Raw genomic sequence first — 13,017 nt, 5'->3', positions numbered from 1 at the left:
TGAATACATTTGGGCTTTGATGAAGGAGGAGGAGTTCTGGTTTGAAGAGAAGTGAACGATTGCTGGCAAGTCAATTTGACGAACACACACAGTTCCTCAGGCGAATTAAGCGTCTAGTTTTTTTTTTTTGTACCTCAGAGACTTTATTTCTAATAAATGTCTTAAATTAGAGAAACTTTATGAGTTGTAAGCAACTAAAAGGGAATTAAAATTTAAAATATATTTACATAAATATCCTTCCTCCATCATAGCCATTAGTGCTGCCGTTGGAGCTCCATCATCATCATTGTCGGTACGGATGGTTGACAAGGATCGAGAAGCTGAGATTTAACCATTGATACTTCTTAAAATAATATTGCAAAATTTTGTGTGTATGGCCAGTCTTTGATGAAGTAAAATCATATCCAAAACAGTTCACGAAAGTCAAGGTGATTGCAGAAATTTAATTGATTCAAAGAAAGTGAAAATTACCATATACAACAAAAACACAGAGAAGACAGCTTAAAAAGGGAAAAAGAGAGGACTCGAAAATGAAATAACATAAAATTATTAGCATACTCATTGAGGCAAAGCTAACTCTGAAAACTCTACAATTTGTCTTAACATAAAATTATTAGCATACTCATTGAGGCAAAGCTAACTCTGAAAACTCTACAATTTGTCTTAACCTATGACCAGTTGACCACCAAGACCTTTTCATAGTTTGAGCTCCTTCAAAAGAATCACTGTAACACACATTTCGGTATCAAACTATACTGTATAGCAAGAACGCTCTTGACATGCACATTTATAATGATCTCCTCGGAGATAACAGAGAAATTCAGCTTGTCCAGGAGGAAATTATTGAACCTTTGCAAGACTTCGGCTCGATACACCATGTAACAATTTCACGAACCCGAGAAAGCTTAGCTTCCCGTCAGTGTGCCTTATCCAGTCCTGTAGTACGACATGAACTGGAATAGAAGGGCCAAGTCCTAGTTCCTAGACAGCGTTCGGAAGAATATGATGAAGATTAGCCATAGTCTCATGAACTAATTGTCAGTTTATCACTCAAGTTCATGACCACCTAAAAGTGGCAATAGTTGAATCTAACATGGTACAGGGTTTTGACTACAACCAACCTAAATTGCGCTGCCAGACTTAGTTACTCTACTTCGCACCAAGTTAATAAATAATTGAATAGTTAATAAAGACAATTAATGTTCATATAGTTGAGTTGTGGGACAAGGCTGTTTGTTATTGTTGTTTGTAGTTGTGGAAAACTAACAAGAACCATGGCAGGATTAAAAGTTCAATTAGAGAAGGAAAGATATAAATTAGTTTCCTATTTTTCTTCCTCACACATTTTTAAATAGCTGATCAATTATAATAGGGTTTTGAATGTTCAAAACTTACTGAAGCAAGTTCTTCAATGATAATAGCTCTGTTTCCATCTTTCTCAAAAAGTTCATAAGCACAGCGTGAATGTTGTTCCCATCGATCTAGAGCTTCAAGCTGATGCACACTTAATGCAGCTGCACAAATTCTTCAAAATCCATTCTTCTATATTGTAATGCATTTAGCTGTCATGAAAGGGAAATTTCATTAGAGAAAATAAAGACAAAGATACACATAAAAGAGGTATAACATGTTTATTAAGGGTTTAAGAGTGATTAATTAGGTTAAAGTTAGTTCGTTAGTTAGGGGATTAATATAGATAGAGGAAGATGTGGCTGTAAGGGTTGTCTAATGATTTGCACACTAGTCTTTACACGTAATTGATATCAAAGGTTTTCAGCCACGAAGTCCTGCCAAACTGCGATGATGGAGCTAGTGTGATAGAAGTGCGACGTATTAGGAGATTACTAGGGGTTTGAAACACTTCTACTGGAACTCACCTACCAGAATCCTCAACAATGAGGGTCTTCATAGGAGGACTTCATTTAGAAATTCAAGAAGCAGTTCAACAATTCAATCATAGCACCGTAGCCTATCTTTGCTTTTGATAAGAAATGGCTTTTTTATGTAATTCTTTTGAGCAATGAAATCCCATTTATTCGAAAAAAATATAGGTAGCCTATTTCAAGGGAAAACATGGGCTGAAGAAGAATCTAGATGGCCAACAGGAAGAAGGAAAATACATGGGAGTTGAGGAAGAACCCAATATTCAAGTAGAGATGGTGTATTAAGGTCCTGACTCTAGCAAGGAGCAGGGAGTCTCTTCAATGGAGGAAGAACCAATCGGGCAAATCTAGGATAAGGAAAACATTAACCACGACTAAAACCAAGAAGGAAGCCACAAGGGCAAAGATGGTGAGCTCCTCATTCTCATGTGAACTAATGATGAGGCTGAAACGAGACCATCAAAGCCTCAGTCCCTACATGAAACCATCCTTGAAATTGACAATGATGTCCTGCAAGATCATGAACATTGTAGCATCTTAAATTCCTCTCGATTGGTGATGCAAATATAATGCAAGGTAACTTCAAACAGCAGCCACTCTAAAAAATAGCAACACCGAATGTCCTTTTGGTTCTCCCTTTGCTTCCTTATGTCCTCACTATGGGTTCATTGGAGCATTGTTGACGTTGATAATATCATGATTGCTACACTTATGATGATGATAGGAAGGCTGGCATTGAGTAGGTTATTAAACAAATGCAAAGCTGAATCCAATTGCAACACTACGTTCTCCCTCAAGCCCACACCTTTAGTAGCAAGGCTTCAACTTGGGCGGGCAAGGTAGAAGATAAAGGGAAACCAACAAGATAACAAAGCTTCGAACCAACAAAACTCTAAGCATGGATGGCTTCAATATTTCTCCACATGTTTAGATGCTCAAACAGATAAAATGAACTTTGACATCAGACATGCCAGCAAATGGTCAGACAGAAGGATAGGGTCGAATGATTCAGAAACACTGTGGGCTTAGTTTCTCATCTAAGACATGCACTATCAAGCAAAACCTTATATGCTCTGGGTGACGGTGGAACCCAAGTGTATCAATGATCAAGCAATGACTTATAGAATTGCGCCTTTCATCATTGCTGACATATATCCTTTTTTTTTTTATAGCCTCTAGAACATTTATGTATTTCTATTGTTGGTTAGCTTAAATTGTTGTTGATAAGTTTAGTCAAATAGTTTTACATAAGTTTTAGGGGATATATGTCCATGAGGGAAAAGGTGAGTTGTTTCAATGATTTTTTTGAATTCCTGCATTTGTGATGAGCCTTGAGGGCAAGGATCAATTTGAGGGAGGTAGTATTGTTACGCGGGGGAATTAAGTGTGGTTAACAAGGTTGGTTGGTTAGGGGATCAGCAAAAATAGATGAAGATGTGAGGATAAGGGATTTCTAATGATTTGAATTCTAGTCTTTCCGTCACACATGTATCATACCGAGGCAAGAAAATCAGGGATCCGAGACTCCTTCATGGCATCTGTTGCATGTTTCATCAGGGCCTGTACAGAAAAATATGAATGAGAAAAACTTATCACACCCCAAAACACAGTTTTTACGTATTGATGTAACAGGGTCACTGCAAAACCAACCGTCCTAATGTTGTCCAAGGTTATACTGCCATTTTTGCTTGGCCCCAACAAAGCAAACTGCTCCCTCAGATAATAAAGTTCATCTGCAGTCAATGTCTTGGATAAGGCCTGCAGAAATGTAAATGAACCAATAACTAAATTGTCACCCTAAGTATGAATAAATTATACTATAGTGCATTAAGGAAAAAAAATTTGGGTTCAGAAGTGACACGCATTATGAGAGAACAAGTCCAATAAGAGATGAAATATTGTGATCCGAAAGGAGGTAGTCTTAAAAATAAGTCAAACTTCCAATGGTACTAAAATATACACACCCTTAAGGCAGCCTTCCGCAAAGATGATGATCGCATATAAGCCTTCATGAGCCTAAATATTAGAATATCAAGAGGAACTTTTACATTATTGTAATTTCGTATCCAAGGGTGACCTGAAAAAGGTTATAGCCAGCAACATCAAAAATGAGCTTACAAGAACATCAATTAGTTTTAATTTGACCAAAAACTCACTTAAGGCCTGAGCAGCTGAAAGTCGCTTCCGTGGGTCCTTATTTAATAGACGCCTGACAAAATCTTTTGCTTCCAAAGATAGAGAGGGCCAGGGAGCTTCATCAAAGCTTGGGTCTGCTTTCAAAACTGCCCGAAAAATACCAGACTCTGTTCGAGCCCAAAAGGGGCGACTACCACATAAAAGAATATATGCAATTACACCTATGCTCCAGATATCAGCCTCTGTACTATAAGATCTATGTAGAACTTCAGGTGCCACATAGTATGCACTTCCAACAATGTCATTGAGCCTTTCATCTATAACGACATTGACAAGAATCACTAACAATGGGCAAACTATTAAGGGTGACAATATTACTAACTAGGGACTTCTGAAGGCAAACCTGGTTTGACAAAGTCTGATAATCCAAAGTCAATTGCTTTTAACTCGGAACTCTCATCCTTTGAAGCATACAAGAAATTCTGGGGACACAAAGGAGAGAGAGCAAGGGGATTATTCAATAAGCAAAAGTATTTGAACTGAAATCAGCACATCCAGTTACTCAATTTAACCATGACTATATTAATTATCTAAATTTAAATGATAAAGACAAGGGGTATTTCTTGCAGTACAACTATTTCAAGCAGTTTATTTTTCTATTTTTGCTTGGAAAGATTTAATCCCATAGTTATCACAAGTAAGTTCAGTTAACAACTTAAGCCAAAGCCCTAGAAGTTAGTGCACTAAATGATAGTAATGCAAACCAGTAGGGACATCACCCAGTTGCCCATTTGGACCAGGAATATGTAAATTCATTGTTTAATTAAATAATGGGATACATATGGCAACCCATCTTTCGCATGCAATTTACTTTTAGTGTTTACTTAAAATGATTTGATCCTCATATCATATCAAGTAACCCAGTTAAACGCTTGAATCATAGCCCAACTGGCTGGTCCACTAATTGATAACTCGATCAAGTGGGGACACGCTCATGGATTTTATCCTGTCACCAAATCATATTTGACATTGGACAAGATGCATACTGCTAAGTTGGATGGTAAGAATAATTTAGGAGCTATCTGGAAATTAAAAATTTAAATCCAATCAGCTGAAGGCAAGCTAAGCAAGCTACAATCACACCCTCATGTGAACAAGATGGGCGAACTATATAGAACATTTCGCCATCTCAAAATCAGGATCCCAAGAAAATTAAAAGAAAAAATTCCCCCCATGATAATTCTGAAGTCAGCATCAGGTTCTCATACCATATGTCAATATTCATGAAAGAAGAGGAAATAACCAGACTACTATTACAAAGTATTAAACATCTTCTTTGAGCTGAATCTAGCAGGCAAAAATAGACATCACATTAGTAACTCTAGATGGCCAGCCCGCAATCATATGCCAAGCCATTGAATTAGTGTAAGGCAAGCAGAACCAAAGTCATGATCAAGCAGAGTTTGAAATTTTAATAAATCAAAAGTAAGGGACTACCCTCACCTCTGGCTTTAGATCTCGATGCACCACACCCTGAAGATGACAGAATGCAACAACGTTTAGTATCTGTACCATGACAGCCTTTGCATCTTCTTCTGAGTATTTCCCTCTTCTAAAGGAAAAATAAACCATTTAGTTAGCGTGTGGTAAGATCAACTCCAAAGGTATGATTTTTTTTAAAAAAAAAAGAATAATAAATATAGTCTAGCTGTTCCATGAATCACCTTGATAATATCCTATCTAAAAGTTCCCCTCCTTCACATAACCTGAAATATCAGTAGTATCCAATTAACATCAAGAAAACTAATATTCTCTTATAAGCAATGCAAGGACATGTTATATATTCAAATGCATGGAATATAATAAGAATATATATTGGACAATAACGATAGATATTATTATTATCTTCAATTAAATACTTCAAAAAGATATTATTTATAATCCAATCAAATTGAGAAGGAAAATAAAACTTAACTAAAATGGCCAAAGTGCCACCACTACGATACAATCTGAAAAGGTAGAAAATGTTAGCAACTTACTCCATAACAACATAGACATTATCCTGGTCTTCAAATGCATCATAGAACTGTATAAGATTGGTGTGCCCAGTCAATGCTCGCAATATTTTCACTTCCCTTCGTACGTCTTCAATTGCAATTGCTGTTGTCATCTGGCAACACATAGGGTGAAGATCAAAACTTACTTTCAGTCCTATCATGCTATAGGCCATTTAAATTCAGTACCTCGACTAAATTGTAATTAGGCAAGAGTAAAATTTAATAGTAACATTTGTAACATATATGGTATAGTGAAGTCCAAGTTAACATTAGAGTTTTATGCATAAAGGTACAACACTAACCCTGGCAGTTTTAAAAGCCATAGGAGGTTTCAAGTTGTAGATAATCCTTGTCCTAGACAATCTCTTTCCATATAACTTTATTGGGCATACTTGGTACTTACATTTTCATCATTACCCACTGCTTATTAAAGAGATGATTGGTACACTGTTATTTTGACCTTGATATCTTGGATGCCTCTTCATATCCAAGATACATGTGCTGTGACACGTTGACATCCAAGATGAAAGGTGCAATCTACAATGTCAGGGTGTCACATGATCGGGTGGTACCTCATACCATTTTGCTGAGTTGCTCTATAGAAGTTAAGCAAGGTGCAAAAGAAAGAGTTTGATATCCAGATTCAGATTCAAAAAATACGAAAAAAAACTCCAATCTCATATCAAATTAATTAGGTCAATTAAATACAGGTTGCTCTCAATTAAACTGGCGTCCCAATATCCTCCACACTCGCCTAGTTAGTAGCATGTTCTGAAAAAACAGACAATACTTAAAAAAAAAACGGTAGTCAGAAATACTTTGTCTTTATAAAACTGAAAGTAATAAAGAAAGTATCCACTAAAGGTTGCAAATTTTGATCCAAAATCCAGCTTCACTCTCAATGTCATCGCAAGAAATTTGACTCAGTAAATTAACTATAATCCCATATAGTGACGCCACTTTACACCATGATCTCCCTCAATGTTTACGACCTTCTTCTTCTTCTTCTTCTTCTTTTGAGTGGAGGGTTTATGCCTTCTATTAACAGTAACTGCCACCAGCATCAATTGTCACGTTTTAAGGATCAACGAAGCTAGCACAAACAAGTAGATCATGTATGAAAAATTCATTATATATGGTTATGGGGAATTTCATTGGAAGCCAAATTATTCGTTCAAATAAAATGCACACCTGAGAAAATTATAACTGGTATATGGTCATCACCACACATATAACTGGTATACGTTATAAAGGGAAATTCCAACAGGTTCACTAAAACATTAGCTCACTGTGAAAGCGGGTAATAACCTACTAAAGAGAGAAGTATTATATATCATTGACTAAAAGACCAATGAACAAACATACTTTTTTCAATTTGTTTCACACAGCAAGGTTCCATGAAAGGAAGTCATCCACAAACTGAACTAGCAATAGATTAACTCAGTGTAATATTTGGTAAGGAAAATTGAGTCGTACAACCATGGATACTTTGATAAATATGTTTCTTTTTTTTTTCCGGCCTAAAATTTAAGATCCAACTCAATCATAATTAAAAAACTAAACTGCGTGAGCTTAACTAAAATTTAAGACTACACGATTCATAAACCGATTTCACAGAAATCATACAGGAGTATAGAAAATGACCCCCGCATTGCCTACCTAGAAAAACCTTCAACAGTTATAAAAGACAAAAAGTCGGACTGGTAAAACTCAAGCTTCTTCTAGCAGACAAACAGATCACCCAGACGTGGAGAAGTTTCAGCTAGAAAAATACCCAGCATTTCTACTCCTAATACCTTCTGAACTCTGAACCAAGTCCCTCAGTTACTCATATAGTCACAGGCATAGTGAATGCAATTGAAGAATAGCAGCTGGAAAGAGTAAGGAGGCATTGACCTTAGCTTTAGGAATGACCTTTACCGCAACTTGCAGGCCCTTATGCTCGCCCTTTTTAAACCTAGCAGAACAAGTATAACCAAAATGCCCTCTGCCCACTTCTTCCCCGACCTCAAGCCTACTCGTGAACTCTTTCGAAAACCCAAATCTCTTGTCCAAATCCACGTCATCTCCCTCTTCCGGTATCGCCGTCGAAGTCTTTTTTCCCTGTCTTTTCGCTAGGAAAGCCTTTATGTGTTTTGCCGGCGACGGCGGAGGGAAGGGACGCCGGAAAATTCTCCCCGGAGTCGAACTCGCACTCCAGGGTCCTCCCATCGGCGCCGGAGATTTCTTAAAGAAGCGGGCAGGGCTGGGGCTGTAGAATGGGAAGAACGGAGACTGCTTGGCAGAAACGACCTCATTTTTCGGAGTAGGTGAGCTTTTCGGCATGCTTGAAGGATCGCAAGAGCCATGGTCATCTTCTAGTTCCTGAACAGAAAACGGGTTCGGCTTTTGCGGCTTGGACGTACAAACCCCCATGGTGTTCGATTCAAAGAAGCTGGATCACTGAATCATCAGGGACGCGGCATTGTGCCAAAAAACTCTGGATTTCGTTATGGACAAAGGCTGTATGAGCTTAATGTGCTAAAGAATCAGACTTTACAGAGAGAATGGAGAAATGGAAGAGAGAAGAGGAAGTGCGAGAGAGTGGGATTTGTTGGAGGAAGGGGAGGTAGGAGAAGATGAGGGGACTGAGGACCTCACTGGCCACGTGCAATACACATGAGTTTTGACTTTCACGTTTGGGAGTTCACTGAATCAGGAAGCAAAGGAACAAAATAGAAGAAAGGAAATTGAGGAAGGGCTCTGATCCTGATTCTCTGAACTTTGAAGGAGTTTGACGAACACGGAAGCAAGGAAGATGGCGAGGGAGGGTCGATTCGCACCGGGTGGGCTATTTATTACATAACTCCTAATATTAAAAAAATAAAAATACATAGATTAAGAAAGCTGCGTAATTCATATATTATAAAAAAATAATTTTTTAAAAATTTTCACTTTGCATTCAATGCTACGATGTTTTAAAAAAATTTTATTAATATAATTTATGTTATAAGAATAAATTAAACAAATAATTTAATATTTATTATATTTTATATTATGATTGATTTATTATATTTATTAATAATATATTGTATATTAATGGTAAATTTTTTAATTTTTAGTGATAAATTTTTTATATATTAATATAAATTGTGTACAATTTTTAAAAATTTGATTCATGTTTTTTGCTCACAATTTTTTTTGTTTTGTCAGTGGTTTAATTTATTCATTTTTTAAACCTTCACTATCTACTAACAAATATTTTTCAAAAAAAAAAAACACACACTCATTGTAACGAGAAACATATATTTAATTTAAAACTTATATTTAGAGAGGAAAGAAATGTAATAAATCTAATATTGCGGAAGAGAAAAAAGTTGCAATCTTAACAAACCCAAGATAAATAGTATATTTCATAACAAAAAATATTCAAAATCAGCATTTTTATAATACAGAAATGAAATAATGAAATAAATTGTACAAAAACTTGTCATGTTCTTTTTTCCTTCCTTACTTGGGCAAGGTTGAAAGATTGATAAAAAAATTCAAGTACAAACCTAATATATTATATCATTTATGTTTTATTTAATAAAAATATAACATGTCAGATGACTATAAATTTATGAAATGCCGATATTTCACACTGTCTCACGTATCCAATGTTGATACTCATCAATAATTCTTTAATGATTACTTGTAAAGTATAGGAATATTATTTTTTATTTTAAAAAAATTTATTTTTTATATGTGTAAGACATTTTTAGATTGCAAGTCAATACTTCAAAATCAATATTTTAAGACTATTTTTGAGAAATTAAATTTTGTTAAATATTGTGATATTAATTTTTTTTATTCTTAATATATTTTTGCTATTTGATTTTAAAGTCATTGATTATATTTTTCTTAGACAATAAATTTTAGACTTCATAGAAAGATGAAGATTATATTTTCTTAGATATAAAATGTAGGAATAAAATCTTTTAGTATGAAGTAGAATTAATGATTATATTTTATTTAATATTATTACAAAGGACTATATAAGTGTATTAGTTTGGAAATTTTCTTAATTAAAATTATATTTTAATGTTTCTATGTATTTTTTAAAAATATATATGCACATATCGGATAAATAGTGTATCCTATATTTTTAAAAATAAAAGCTTTGACATAATCGGGTATGTATCATATTTAATTCACATATCATAGTTGTGCATAGAGCTGTAAAAATAAATTGATTATGTCATTAATGATGATAAAAAAAATACAATAAATTAAATTGGTACTCTATTAAAAAAAAGTTATTAAAAATAATTACACAGTATATTTTTTTATTAAACTGGTACAACATAGCATGTTTTCATTTGACAAGCATAAATGACATAATACATCGGGGTTTTATGCAAGAATTTTTTGGATTTATATTACAATACAATTTTTTTTTGAGCATGAAGATCATAAAAGTGAACACTTTTAATTAAGGTTTGCTCAATATGTAAAGATTGAAAATCCAATCCCAACTACTAATTTAAGAGGGGAGAACCCTTATTATTTTGGTTAGGTTGAGTTTATTTTTTAAAAAATACTCTTTATGGAGATGAAAAATGATTTTAGAAACCATTACCTAATCTCCGCTTTGTATGGAGCCAATCTCTGCAGTTCTTCTTCTTTTTTTTTTAATTAAGTTTGAAAGCTGAATTTGGATGCTTTTATAGTAGGTGACATGATCATGTAATAAAATAAACACATGTTTGTCATCTTATGATTATTTCTTTTAATGTTCATGACAAATATTGACTTTGCTTAGGATAAATACCAAGCCAAATCACCATACTCTTTCCTCAATTATTACACAGGTTTGCCTCTATAGAATTAAAATAGTCGAGAGACTTTGAGTACAGTGCCTAATATGATTTAATTACTAGTTTTAATATGATTTAGTGTCTAGGATCTGTTTATATGTCTTGGGACTCAGATACGGATCTCTGGTATGGAAGCAACATAATTTCCTGGTGGGATACGCTTTTCACCTCTCAGTCACATGCAATTTATTTAATTTAAAACCAACTCCAAAAAGGAAAAAAAAAAAAAAAACAAAGAAACTATGACCAGTTAAGTCAATATTGATAGTTTTCCATGAACAACCTAGCTTGGACTTTCAAAGCCATGTGCCCATTTACTCCTCTGATTCTTTCGTAAGCATATTTGGTATTGATAAGTAAATTAAACTAACTGAATTATCAAAATGATAAATTAATTACACATATAGGATATAGTATGGTTGGTTTAAGTTCTTGAAAAGGCTAGAATTAACTTATCATAAAATATTAAGTTTGAGTATATCAATGACTTTAAATGAAAATGTCAAAGATATTTTTAAAATATTTGTGAAACTATCATTGATAATAATAATCACAAATTAAAAGGGTTGATGATAGGTAATACTCTCAAATATTTTCAAAATTTCAGGTGATTAAATAAAAAAATCAAAAATGAAAAGATCAATTCTGACATTAAATTCTTTTCATTAAAAGATAACTAGTGTAACATATAAGAAGAAAAGATTTATTACTCAAAATAGTTTAAATCATTTGAAAATTTATCAGGATACCAATTAAATAACCACTAAATCTTAACTAATTCTTAAATTGATCTTCAACTTGACTTGTGACATGTTACTCTCTTTTGTTTATTTTTTGGTGACTATCTGATCTATTTATATAGTATCTAACTATTTTATCAAATTAGTTATTGAATATCACCCCCACATATAAGCCTTCAAGTTGTATGATTAGGTAATTTTACATAACTCAAGCCATATCCAATTAGGCTTTAAGAAACCATTTAATTTATATAAAAATGATTCTTGTATATAGACTCTTGTCACTTAAGTAAGTGGTTGGAAGTTTAAATCTTACCTTATGTATATAGCAACTTAGTTAAAAGAGGTATACCTCTGCCTTCTATACCTCAAGGGAGATAATCTCTATTGTTAGCAAAATTTACTCTTATAAAAAAAAAGATTATTTTTGAGTTCAAAAAAAAATTATTTGTAATTTTTTTACTCAATGTTGTTCATTATAGCCCGTACAGTAATTAAACTACTCTAATTCGACACAACAACTAACGTGTTAATTAAGAATTTAGAGTACAATTAAATTAGTTGAAAAATTTGTCAACCAATCCCTGTCCATTATCCAGAAGAAGGCTTGTATTTGCTTGGGGTGGCAGATATAACTTCTTGTCCACTATGAAAAAAACAAGAAGTGCAGCCTTTAAATTGTTGTTCTCTTGCTTATGACTTATAATATCCTCATCCTCACTTTCTTCCTTCTGAGCTACAAAGATTTATACCACACGGAAAAAATTGTTATTTCACTTCACAATAATAAGATTAGTACCTAACATGAGTAGCAGAAATATTATTATCTCATTATCAAAGTTTTGTGGATCTCACATTCCATTCACGAGGCTCATATTGAAAAGCTTCATAAGTGAAGTGAGATTTATAAGTGTAAAGAGTTTTTTCATTTAATAAGCCAGTTTTTTAGGATGAATTCTTCACTTAAATTTGTGTTCATAATAAATACTACTTTCATTGAGAAGTCAATATCATAAAAAGGGTTACCAATAGGTAGGGGGCCGACTGAAGTTCTGTGAAGTAGATTCATCAAAGACGTTGACTCTCAAAAAGAATGGTATTATTATAAGTCTTTTATTAGGAAGTTTTACAAGTAAAGTGAAATTTATAAGTGTGAATGGTTCTTCTACCTAATAAGCTAATCTTTTGATATGAGTTTTTTTTTTTTTTAAGTTGCGCTTGAGACATATACCAACATAAGATATAAAATCTATAACTAACCGCGCTATTCATATGCCATTAACAACCAAGCGCTTAGATTTTGTGTAAAGCACAGTTGCTTGTGACAAAAAGAATTGACTCCTAAACAGTGAAATTGTGCAGG

The 13,017-nt window shown here is 33.8% G+C and overlaps 1 pseudogene; it reads right to left on the bottom strand.

The window, feature by feature from the left end:
* Positions 1–509: 509 nt before the first annotated feature.
* On the bottom strand, positions 510–8,869 carry LOC129286744 (CDPK-related kinase 5-like; annotated as a pseudogene).
* Positions 8,870–13,017: the final 4,148 nt, after the last annotated feature.

This window comes from Prosopis cineraria, unplaced genomic scaffold (genome assembly GCF_029017545.1).
Source record: "Prosopis cineraria cultivar Desert tree isolate PC_DT_omini unplaced genomic scaffold, ASM2901754v1 PC11, whole genome shotgun sequence".
Taxonomy (NCBI): Eukaryota; Viridiplantae; Streptophyta; class Magnoliopsida; order Fabales; family Fabaceae; genus Prosopis; species Prosopis cineraria.
The sequence above is the reverse complement of the archived record's forward strand: the minus strand, read 5'-3'. Positions and strand labels throughout refer to the sequence as shown.